The following is a 12,940-nucleotide window of genomic DNA, read 5'->3' as shown; positions in this document are numbered from 1 at the left end:
GATGTGTCTTTTTTTTTGTAGTCGTGGACTCTTTAAAAATAATATTTGGGTTTAAGGGTTTTCGGATGCACAAGTAGTATCTCTACTGGGTGCGGAATTTTGGCTAGCAAAGATGGGGGCAAGCACCACATGTTGAAGGATCTATAAGAATATAACTTGTAGGTGAATATGAACAAACATAAATCATTATGTTGTCTTCCTTGTCCAACATCAACAATTTTGGCATATAATATTTTGATGGGGGCTCACAATCACAAAGGATTTCTAAGATAGTGTATTTTCATGTGGAAGTTTTCTTCCTTCTACTAATCATTCATGAATTGCTTGTGTGGCCAATATTGTGATTGTCAAGCTTCAAAAGTTTTCACTTTCTAAACCCAATGTGAAGCTACCACTAGGCATGATATGAACATATAACATCAACTTCTTTATATTCAATTTATGGAACAATTTACTCATGATATAAGTGAAGCACAAGAGTAAATGACAAACTACTCCAAAAAGATATAAGTGAAGATCAAGCGAGTAGTTATGTAAATGGGTAGCTATTTCAGGACTCTCTCTTATTTAAAAGTTTCAGATCTAAGTATATTATTAAAAAAGCAAGAAAAACAAAACAAAATGACATTCTACGAATAGCACAACTCATTTGAAGAAGCAAAAACTTAGGCTCAACCGATACTAATCGATAATCGTTGAAGAAGAAAGGTGGGATGCCTACCGAGGCACCCCCAAGCTTAGATGCTTGAGACTTATTGAAATACTATCTTGGGATACCTTGGGCATACCCAAGCTTGATCTTTTATGTCTCCTTAATTCCTCTCATATCACGGTTTTCTTAAATCTCAAAAACATCATCCACACAAAACTCAACAAGAACTCGTGAGATAAGTTAGTATAAATCAATGCAAAACCTTATCATTCTCTACTATAGAAAAATCACCAAAAATTATTATTCAACATTCTTACTAAATGCCTCTATATATTTAATACTCCCATCCTCAAATAGAATCATTAAACAAGCAAACAAATGCAAACATAACAGCAATCTGCCAAAACAGTACAGTCTGTAAAGAATGCAAGAGTATCAAATTATCAATACTTCTTTAAATCCAAGAATTATGAAAAATTACCACACTGTAGAAAATTTATCAGATCTTATTCTGCGAAAAGTTGTAACATTTTATCACACTATGACTTTTCTCGGGAATTTTTGCAACATCGATAAACTTTCTGTTTTGAAACAGCAACTCATATACTTGCAAGATAAGCATGGTAAAGGCTATCCTTGCCACTTTGATTGAAATAAAAGATTGAAAACCTTATTCTAAATAACAGCAAGCAAATCCTAACAAAATAAAATGAAGCTCCAGGCAAAACATATATCATGTGACGAATAAAAATGTAGCTTCAAGTGAGGTTACCGATAATGTTGGAGACGAAAGAGGGGATGCCTTCCGGGGCATCCCCAAGCTTAGTTGCTTGGATCCTCCTTGGATATTAACTTGGGTTGCCTTGGGAATCCCCAGGCTTAGAGTATTCTCACTCCTTATTCTCCTCATATCGACATCTCACCAAATACTTAAAAAGTTCAATCACACAAAACTTAACGGAACTTCGTGAGATAGGTTAGTATGATCAAGAGCAAACCATTTCACTTTGGTACCATCAAAGACAAGGTTCATAATTGTTTCCACACAATTCCTATAGTAGCATATCATTTCCACAATTCATATTGAGCAATATAAGCCATAGAAACAAGAAAACAAGCAAACTATGCATTGAAAACAGAATCTGTCAAAAACAGAACAATCTGTAGTAATATGTACTCCAACCATACTTCTGCTACTCCAAAAATTATGAAAAATTAGGAAAACCTGAGAAATTTGTCTATTAATCTTCTGCAAAAGGAATTAGCATTTTATCACGCATTTTTTAAATATTAAAATTATTTTCCTGAGTGCAAAAGTTTCTGTTTTTTAGCAAAATCAAATCAACTATCACCGTAGACCATCCCAAAGGTCTTACTTGGCACTTTATTGAAACGAAAGCAATAAAACATGATTACTATAGTAGCCTAATTATGTGAACACACAAAAACAGTAGGTAAAAGTGTTGGGTTGTCTCCCATCAAGCGCTTTTCTTTAATGTCTTTTAAGCTAGGCATGATGAGTTCAATGATGCTCACATAAATGATAAGGATTGAAACATAACAAGAGCACCATGAATCATAAGTTCCTCTCTCATAATAATTTTCAGTAGCATTATGAATAGATTCATCAATATAACCATCACATAACACATTATTTTCATGATCCAAAAGCATAGAAATTTATTACTCTCCATATAAGCAATTTTATTCTCATTCACAATAGTGGGAGTATCATATGAAACTTGAGTACTATATATTGTTTACACATTAAAAGAGCAATGTTCAGTAAAAGGATAATCATAACTATGCCAAATTTTACAAATATAATCATCACTACTTTTTATAACATAAGTATCATCACAATAATCATCATAAGTAGCAACTTTGTTCTCATCATAGGTAGGAGGTATGCAATCATCATAGCAAATTTGATCTTTCAAAGTAAGCGGACTAAAAATATCATCTTCATTAAACATAGCATCCCCAAGCTTGGGACTTGGCATATCATAAGCATAATCATTCTCATCATTAATGGTATGAATAGCACCAACGGTATAACAATTGCTATCATCATAATTTCCCAAGTTGGTGCCAAAAAGATTTCCAAGATTATAAGAAGTATCATTATCTTCCCAAGCATAATCATCACAACAAGCAATAGGCATAACAAAATCATCATCAGTAGTGCTCTCGGACATTGTGCCATAAGACATAGAAACAATATCATCATCAAGTTCATCATCTTCCATGATTATTTTTGATTCATTTTCATGAGGCACAACAATAATAGGAGCGGCATTATTTGGGAGAGATATATTTTTACCTCTATTTTTCCTTCTTTTCTTCTTCTTCACCACATCATGTATGGGTTTAATTAATTTTTTCAAGATTCTTATTGATGAGATTGGTTGAATAGGGAGCTCCTCCTCGTTACCTATTTCATCATGAGAGACAATAGAAGGGAAAGTGGAAATCTTTGCCCTTTCATTAGTATTCCTTTTATATTCTATTGGTTTTCCCATCTCTCTAGAGTTGGCAATATAAGTATTCTCATTGCAATTTACCATGCAAAACATATAGATATTTTTTAGTTTAGTTTCAATGTCATCCATGAGAATGAATACTTCAAACCAATTATTTTTATATGTCAATTCTTAACTCCCAAAAAATAGACAAAGATCATTATAAAGTTCAAGGGTGATCAAGTTATTGCAATATTTGGACACGATTCGATCATGAAAAAGCATGCATTGGAAATTAAGGTGACAAACTTTATTGCAAAGATCACAAGTAATAGGACAAAGAGAACATAATTTTGTAGATAATTCATCTATCACTTTGAGCAAAGAATTGGTTCTATCATGTTTATGCTTCTTGCAAAAGCTATATTCCCTATAAGGCACGTCTTCACAAACTTTATGCACTCCGCAAAAATTGACATGCTTATAAGAAACATTTTTCTCATGACTAGTGCAATAATCATTAGCATTTTGGATATTAAAAGAATTCATACTAACAACATTGCAATCATGCTCATCATTCAAATATTTTGTGCCAAACATTTCATTGACTTCTTATTCTAACAATTGAGCACAATTTTCCGATCCATCATTTTCAAGAAAGATATTATAAAGATGATTAATAATATCATGCAACCTCAATTCCATTTTTTATGTAGTTTGATATTATAAAACCAAACTAGCAATAAAACAATAAACTAAAAGATTCGATTACAAGATCTAAAGATATACCTTCAAGCACTCACCTCCCCGGCAACGGCGCCAGAAAAGAGCTTGATGTCTACTCTGCAACTTTATTCTTGTAGACTCATGTTGGGCCTCCAAGCGCAGAGTTTTGTAGGACTGTAGCAATTTTCCCTCAAGTGGATGACCTAAGGTTTATCAATCCGTGGGAGGTGTAGGATGAATATGATCTCTCTCAAGCAACCCTGCAACCAAATAATAAAAAGTATCTTGTGTCCCCAACACACCGAATACAATGGTAATTTGTATAGGTGCACTAGTTCGGTGAAGAGATGGTGATACAAGTGTAATATGGATAGTAGATATTGGTTTTGTAATAAGAACAATAAAAAACAGCAAGGTAGCAATTGATAAAACGGAGCACAAACGGTATTGCAATGCTTGAAAATGAGGCCTAGGGTCTGTACTTTTGCTAGTGCAATCTCTCAACAATGATAATATAATTGGATCATATAACCATCCCTCAAAGTGTGATGAAGAATCACTCCAAAGTTCCTATCTAGCGGAGAACATAAGAAGAAATTGTTTGTAGGGTATGAAACCACCTCGAAGCTATTCTTTCCGAACAATCTATCCAAGAGTTCGTACTAAAATAACACCTAATAATTTCAGATTCATAATACTCAATCCAACACAAAGATCCTCAAAGAGTGCCCCAAGATTTCTACTGGAGAAGCAAAGACAAGAACATGCATCAACCCCTATGCATAGATTACCCCAATGTCACCTCGGGAATCCGCGAGTTGAGTGCCAAAACATATATCAAGTGAATCAATATGATACCCCCATTGTCACCATGAGTATTCATATGCAAGACATATATCAAGTGCTCTCAAATCCATAAAAGTTTTCAATCCAATAAAATTAAATATCAAAGGGAAAACTCAATTCATCACAACAAGATAGAGAGAGGAAAAGACCATATGATCCAACTATATTAACAAAGCCCGTGATGCATCAAGATTGTGTCACTTAAAGAACACGAGAGAGAGAGAGAGATTAAACACATAGCTACTGGTACAAACCCTCAGCCCCGAGGGTGGACACTCCCTCCTCATCATGGTGGTCGTCGGGATGATGAAGTTGGCCACCGGTGATGATTTCCCCCTCCGCTGGAGTGCCAGAATGGGGTCTAGATTGGTTTTTGGTGGCTACAGAGGCCTGCAGCAATGGAACTTCTGATCTAGGTTTACCCCAAGGGTTTTTGGAACATTTGGTGATTTATCGGGCAAAGAGGGTGTGCGGGAGGCCACCGAGGTGGGCACAACCCACCTGGGCGCGCCTAAGCCCCCAGATGCACGCTGGTGGGTTGTGCCCCCCTCGAGGCAGCCCCTAGGTGTTTCTCTGGCCCACTAGATGTCTTCTGGTCCATAAAAAATCCACAAAAAGTTTCGTGGTGTTTGGACTCTGTTTGATATTGATTTCCGTCGATGTAAAAAACAAGCAAAAAACAGCAACTAGCACTGGGCATTGTGTCAATTTATTAGTCCCAAAAAATGATATAAAGCTGCTATAAAATGATTGTAAAACATCCAAGAATGATAATAAAATAGCATGAATACTTCATAAATTATAGATACATTGGAGACGTATCACCGGCCGGCAGTTGTGTCGCCGCGTAGAGAGCGACCGTGTGCTACTACCTTCGTCTTGGTCTATTAGTCCCCTTTATATTCTATCCCATATTTTGACCTTAAATTTAACCAACGAAATGTTAATGCATGTTATAAAATTATATAATTGGGAACTATGTTCAAATACGAGTCTAATGATATAATCTCTGGCCACATGCATTCATATTTTATTAGTTAAATCTCTAGTCAAAATTTGGCACAAAAATACATAGATGACTTATAAACCAGGACGGGGTAGTAGGTAATTTAATCCCGGATGTTTTTTTATTAACCGTATGTGTCCTTTCATCCTCCTCTCGCACGTCTTGTCACCCTGCTACCGCAGACGGCTTAGAGCGCAAGCTTGAGCAGCGCGCGGGGGCATTCTTTTTGCCAAACGATGGTGATCCTATTCTAGTGCAACCGCACAGGTTCCCGCGCAAGTTTCCCGCCCGACTCGGTGAAATACCCCAAACTCCTAATGCTTACCAGCCTGCTATATAAACCCTCACGGCTGGCAAGTCATGTGTGGCATTTTCCCTCCCTCCATGTAGCTTATCTCGTCTGCTTCTCCCACAATTGCCGAATGGCACCGGTTCATCGTCGTCGCTCACCACTCCACCGTCATCAGAGGACAGCTCCAGCTGGGAGGCTACACCATGGCGGCGGTGTGGTCCCCAGCGTAGTTTAGTGTGCGTGGCGTCCCTATAGGGTGTGCGCAGAACACCCACCACATGCTTCATTGCCGTTGCCCATCGACAGCTCTTGCCGACCGTCGTTGCCGCCACCCCACTGTCTATCATCGTGGCCGCCACACCACCATCTAAAGCCAGGGCCATTGCCTGCTCTGTCGCCGCGGCCCGAAGGCGGGTGGTGGCCGTCGTGGCCGCCACTCCACTACCGGCCACTATGGCCATCACCCGCTCCGCCATCGCGCCTCGAAGGTGGGAGGTGGTGGTCTGGCCGCTAGCCCATTGTTGCCCGCCGTGGCCGCCAGCCCACCGTTGATTGTCGGGGTCAGCACCCCCTCCAGCATCGCCGCCCGAAGGCGGGAGGTGGAGGTGGAGGCCCGCACGTTTGTTAGCGACCTTGCACGCTACATCGAGTTCATTTGGGTAGAGGAGGAGCGCCTTGTCGAGCATGCAAAGAGCCTTATCACCGTCGTGGCTGCCGCATAAGCCGCCGTAGAGGCGAGGAATCAGGAGATTTACAAGGAGAACCACCGCTTCGAGAGGGGTCATCTTGAGAGGCAGAGGGTGTTCGAGGTAAGCGTCGCTGAAGGTGAAACAGCGACAGGCACCGTCTTGCAGTTGTCCAGCTCGTCAGTAGTCTTCTCCTCCTCTACCTCTTACTGAGCACGCTCGACTGAGGAGAGGATGCCGACTGTAGTACAAAGCCCCTCCGTAGTAGTATTTAGGGGCTATTTTGTTTGGTTCATCTGACTATAGATGTGGTGAAATTGTACAACATACTTAAAATTAGTTGTATATATAGTTGAACTAGCTATTTCAGTACTTGGTTGGCAACAATTGGGGAAAAGTTTGGTTGGTTTAGTTGTCGAGTTGAACTATTTGTATAAAGAACGACCGCTTAATCTATGAATGAAATCTATGCTTAATTACTGAATTTTAGTTGCAAAAATTAGATAGTGCTAGTGATTTTTGAAGGAAATATGCCCTAGAGGCAATAATGAAGTTGTTATTTTATATTTCCTTATTCATGATAAAGGTTTATTATTGATGCTAGAATTGTATTGATCGGAAACTTAAATACATATGTGAATACATAAACAAATACCGTGTCCCTAGTAAGCCTCTACTAGACTAGCTAGTTGATCAAAGATGGTTAAGGTTTCCTAACCATAGACATGTGTTGTCATTTGATAACAGGATCATGTCATTAGGAGAATGATGTGATGGACAAGACCCATCCGTTAGCTTAGCATATTGATCATTCAGTTTATTGCTAATGTTTTCTTCATGTCAAATACATATTTCTCTGACTATGATATTATGCGACTCCCGGATACCATAGGAATACCTTGTGTTCTTTCAAAGGTCATACCATAACTAGGTGATCATAAAGATGTTCTACAGGTATCTCTGAAGGTGTTTGTTGCATTGGCATATCTCGATATTAGGATTTGTCACTCTGAGTATCGGAGAGGTATCTTTGGGCCCTCTTGGTAATACACATCATAAGCTTGCAAGCAAATGACTAAGAAGTTAGTTATGAGATGATGTATTACGGAACGAGTAAAGAGACTTACCGGTAATGAGATTGAACTAGGTATGAAGATACCAACAATCGAATCTCGGGTAAGTAACATACTGATGGACAAAGGGAATTACGTACGTTGTCATAACGGACCGATAAAGATCTTCGTAGAATATGTAGGATCCAATATGGGCATCCGGGTTCCGCTATTGGTTATTGACCGGAGAGGTGTCTCGGTCATGTCTACATAGTTCTTGAACTCGTAGGGCCCGCACGCTTAATTAACGTTCATTGATGATATATTGTTATATGAGTTATATGATTTGGTGACTGAATGTTGTTCAGAGTCCCGGATGAGATCACGGACATGTCTAGGAGTCTCGAAATGGTCGATAGGTAAAGATTGATATATAGGACGATGGTATTCGGACATCAGAATAGTTTCAGAGTACACCGACTAGTCATCGGATCACTGGAATGGGTTCCGGGAGACCCCAGGAGGACTATGGGCCTAATGGGCCAAGGAGAGGCACACTCCAGCCCACAGAGGGGCTGGCGCGTTGTCTCCCTGGCCGCTGGCCCAAGAATAAGGAAAGGGGGCGCCACCTCCTCCTACCTTTCTCCCTTGTGGGAGAAAGGAAAGGGGGGGCACCTCCTCCTTCCTTCCCCTTGGCACCAAAAGAAGGAAAGGGGGTGGCCTAGGGCAAGCCCAAGTAGGACTCGGACCTACTTGGGGCACCCCTTGGCCTCTTCGCTCTGCCTCCCACCTATATATATGTGGGAGGGGTCACCTAGCAGACCTAGAACAATTGCTTAGTCGTGTGCGGCGCCACCCTCCACCGTTTACACCCCTAGTCATAGTTTCGTAGTGCTGAGGCAAAGCCCTGCGGAGATCACTTCACCATCACCGCCAGCACACTGTCGTGCTGCCGGGACTCATCCACTACCTCGTCATCTTTCTGGATCAAGAAGGCAGAGGACGTCACCAAGTTGAATGTGTGCTGAATGCAGAGGTGTCATACGTTCAGTACTCGATCGGTTAGGTCACGAAGAAGTTTGACTACATCAATCACGTTACTAAACACTTCCGCTTATGGTATATGAGGGTACGTAGACACACTCTCTCCTCTTGTTGGTATGAATCTCCATGGATAGATCTTGCATGATATGCACGAGTAGAACACAAAGAGTTGTGGGCGGTGATAGTCATACTGCTTACCACCAACGTCTTGTTTTGATATGGCGGTATTGTGGGATGAAGCGGCCCGAACCAACCTTACATGTCCACGCACATGAGACCAGTTCCACCGACAAACATGCAATTATTTTTACATCAAGGTGGATGGCGGGTGTCTATTTCTCCTACTTTAGTTGAATCAAATTTACTACAACCGGTCTTTGAAGAAGATTAAAATAGCAAACTTGATGAATCGCCATTGTGGTTTTTGCGTAGTTAAGAATGGTTCTTGCTAGAAGTCCGTAGCAGCCATGTAAAACTTGCAACAACAAAGTAGAGGACGTATAACTTGTTTTTGCAGGGCACGTTGTGATGTGATGTGGTCAAGATATGATGTGATATATGTTGATGTATGAGATGATCATGTTTTGTAATATTGACAACTGGCAGGAGCCTTAGGGTTGTCTCTTTATTGTATGAAATGCAAGCGCCATGTAATTGCTTTACTTTATCACTATGCATTAGCAATAGTTGTAGAAGCAATAGTTGGTGAGACGACCCCGCCGCAACGATGGAGATCAAGGTGTCGAGCCGGTGACAATGGAGATCATGACGATGCTTTGGAGATGCAGATCAAAAGCACAAGATGATGATGGCCATATCATGTCACATATTTTGATTGCATGTGATGTTTATCTTTTATGCATCTTATTTTTCTTAGAATGGCGGTAGCATTATAAGATGATCCCTTCACTAAATTTGAAGATAAAAGTGTTCTCCCCGAGTATGCACTGTTGCCAAAGTTCATCGTTTCGAAGCACCACGTGATGGTCAGGTGTGATAGACTCTAAGTTCACATACAACGGGTGTAAGACAGTTTTGCACATGCAGAATACTTGGGTTAAACTTGACGAGCCTAGCATGTACAGACATGGTCTCAGAACACTGGAGACCAAAAGGTCGAACGTGAGTCATATAGTAGATATGATCAACATAGAGATGTTCATCATTGATGACTACCCCATCTCACGTGATGATCAGACATGGGTTAGTTGATTTGGATCACATATCACTTAGATAATTTGAGGTTTGTTTATTTAAGTGGGAGTTCATTAGTAATTTGATTAATTGAACTTAATTTATCATGAACTAAGTCTTATAGTTTTGCATATCTATGTTGTAGATCAATGGCACGAGCTACCATTCCCCTGAATTTTAATGTGTTCCTAGAGATGATGGTAGCAACTACACGGACTAGGTCCACAACATGAGGATTATCCTCATTGTTTCATAGAACTATTACGTCCTTGATGCACCACTATGTGAAAGGCCTGCTGCAGGAGCTGAACCAGATGTTATGAATGTCTGGCAAGCTCGATCTAATGACTACTCGATAGTTCAGTGTGCCATGCTTTACGGCTTAGAACCGGGACATCAAAGACATTTTGAACGTCATGGAGCATACGAGATGTTCCAAGAGTTGAAGTTAATATCTGAAGCAAATGCCCAGTTTGAGAGATATGAAGTCTCCAACAAGTTCTATAGCTGCAAGATGGAGGAGAACAGTTCTGTTAGTGAACACATACTCAAAATGTCCAGGTATCATAATCACTTGACTCAACTGGGAGTTGATCTTCCAGTTAATAGTGTTATTGATAGAGTTCTTCAATCACTACCACCCAGCTACAAAGGCTTCATGATGAACTATAATATGCAAGGGATGAATAAAACGATTCCTGAGCTCTTGGCAATGCTTAAGGTCGCGGAGGTAGAAGTCAAGAAGGAGCATCAAGTGGTGGTGATTAACAAGGCCACTAGTTTCAAGAAAAAGGGCAAGGGAAAGAAAGGGAACTTCAAGAAGAATGGCAAGCAAGTTTCCACTCCTGGAAAAAACCCAAAGCTGGACCCAAGCCTAAAACTGAGTGCTTCTACTGCAAAGGGAGTGGTCACTTCAAGCGAAACTTCCCCAAATACTTGGCGGATAAGAAGGATGGCAAAGTGAACAAAGGTATACTTGATATACATGTTTGTTGATACATGAACAAGTCACGTGTAGCCTTGGCGCCAGGGGTGATGCACCACAGCTCATGTCGAAGGACACCCGATCGACAGTGCAATACGCAGGACAATCGGTGGGCACTTTTGAGACCCGAAACCCCGCACGCCCAGGAGGGACCCCGTCAGGGAGTGCGGCAGCTATGGGATGCCCTAGGTCGATTCCCTCACCCCTAGAGCCTCGGGATTTGCATCTCTCAAAGTTGAAGGACAGCAAAGAACGAGAGAGAAAAATTGTGGAGAGATAAAACATAGACTGAAAAGTAGTATATTGATTTGTTCGATTGTGTGTTGTTCAATCGGCCGTCACCCCCAACATATATAAGAGGTGGCTGGACTTCCCATACAAGCAAAGGATCATCTAGGCTTTCATTACACAAAAGAAATACATTAATTCACGTCCTAGAGTCCTAGTTCCAATCCAACTCGAATCCAGTCTGAATCTGGCCCAAACTTCTCTCTTCCTCTTTGCACAGGCCGTCGAGTTTGCATATGACCTCCGATCAAGATGGCCCAAATATAAAATTTGTGCATCTCGACGAGATGAACAACTCTTATGGTGATCACTTTTCGAAAAAGGCCATCTTGAATACTCTACGAAGCCATATTTGTGACGACCCAAGACCGACGCTCCAGACGCCTTCCAGTTATTTTGTTGATGCCGTGTGATTTATTTGCTTGTTGCATTCATCATCGCATCATGTACATTGCATCCGCATGTTTTCATAAAACTCGTAGTCGTTTGTAGTTACCGCTTCTCGCTTCGTCTCCTTTGACCTTTGTCAGGCCCCTTTGTCTTATCGACCTCTCTCAGACCCCATCTCGTGCGTGTTCGAAAGTTGTCCCGAACCCGAATTGCATGGTCATGACCGATGGGTCCGGATCATCTCCAAACATCCCTAAAACATCTTCGGTTTATTATTTGGACTCCCCTAGCCATATTTTTTTCGTCTGTCCACTTTAGATCCAAGGGCTTTCATTAGTCCGCATTTAGACCCACTTGTTATAAATAGTTGTCTAACCCTAGACCTAGGCTGTCCCATCCATCCATTCCATCCCGCAGCTGCCGCCACCCACATTCCCGTGTTCCTCGGGAGCTTGTCCCATCGCCGCTAGTCCCCTTCTTCCTGGGGTTCGCTGCTGATCCAACTCCACCCAACCAGTGCGCTCGCAGCCATCCACCAATCCAGCCACCTCCCGATCCACCAATGCAGGAGCTCTTCTCGAGCGAGAGCGCTTGCTCCAGCCGTCGACCGCAAGCCGCAGCTCACTGAAGCAGCACCAGGCAGCAACCCCACGCGCTGTGGACCCGCTCTGCCGCGCCTCTCCTTCCTCCTTCCCTTCCTTCTCCTTAGTGATGCCTTCCCCTTCCCTGACCTCTCTATTTCTCTCTATCACAGGAGGTTGCACATGCCATGGCACCTCCCATGTGCTCCTGTCGAACTTGCAGCCGACACCTCGTTCTATAGCCATCGCGCCGCCGGTCTCTCTCACGCCGCTGTGCCTACTCTTCATCGAACCAGGAGGTTTTGCGTCGTGCCCTGCTGCCTCCCTTCCCTCTTCCTCCTACTGTGTTATCTCTCTGCTCTCAAACTCTCCTTGTACCTGCAGGGAACAACATGGTCGCTACCGTAGTTCCATCTGCGGACGGATCTGGTGCCGCTGCACCTGCAGTTTGTCGCCTCGGTCGTCGCCTTGCCAAGCTTCGCCACCACCGAATCTGCTCGCCTCCGGTGCCTCCGTGCCATCCCTGTCGCCAGAGGATGCAGCCCTGCCGCCTCCAGGTCCTCTCCTTCGCCCGTGGTCAAGCGAGATGACCACAAACGCAGCCACGTTGACCGCCCGCTCGTCCAGCACCTCGCCTCGTGCCTCATCGCGCCTCCTCAGCCGGCATGCCTCCTCCATCGAGCCCAAGCCGGCCTGCTACACCGACTGGGCCTAGGCCAATGGTGAGCGCCCCAGC

The sequence above is a fragment of the Triticum aestivum genome, chromosome 2A, assembly GCF_018294505.1.
Source record: "Triticum aestivum cultivar Chinese Spring chromosome 2A, IWGSC CS RefSeq v2.1, whole genome shotgun sequence".
Lineage (NCBI taxonomy): Eukaryota > Viridiplantae > Streptophyta > Magnoliopsida > Poales > Poaceae > Triticum > Triticum aestivum.
Note: the sequence above shows the minus strand (reverse complement) of the source record.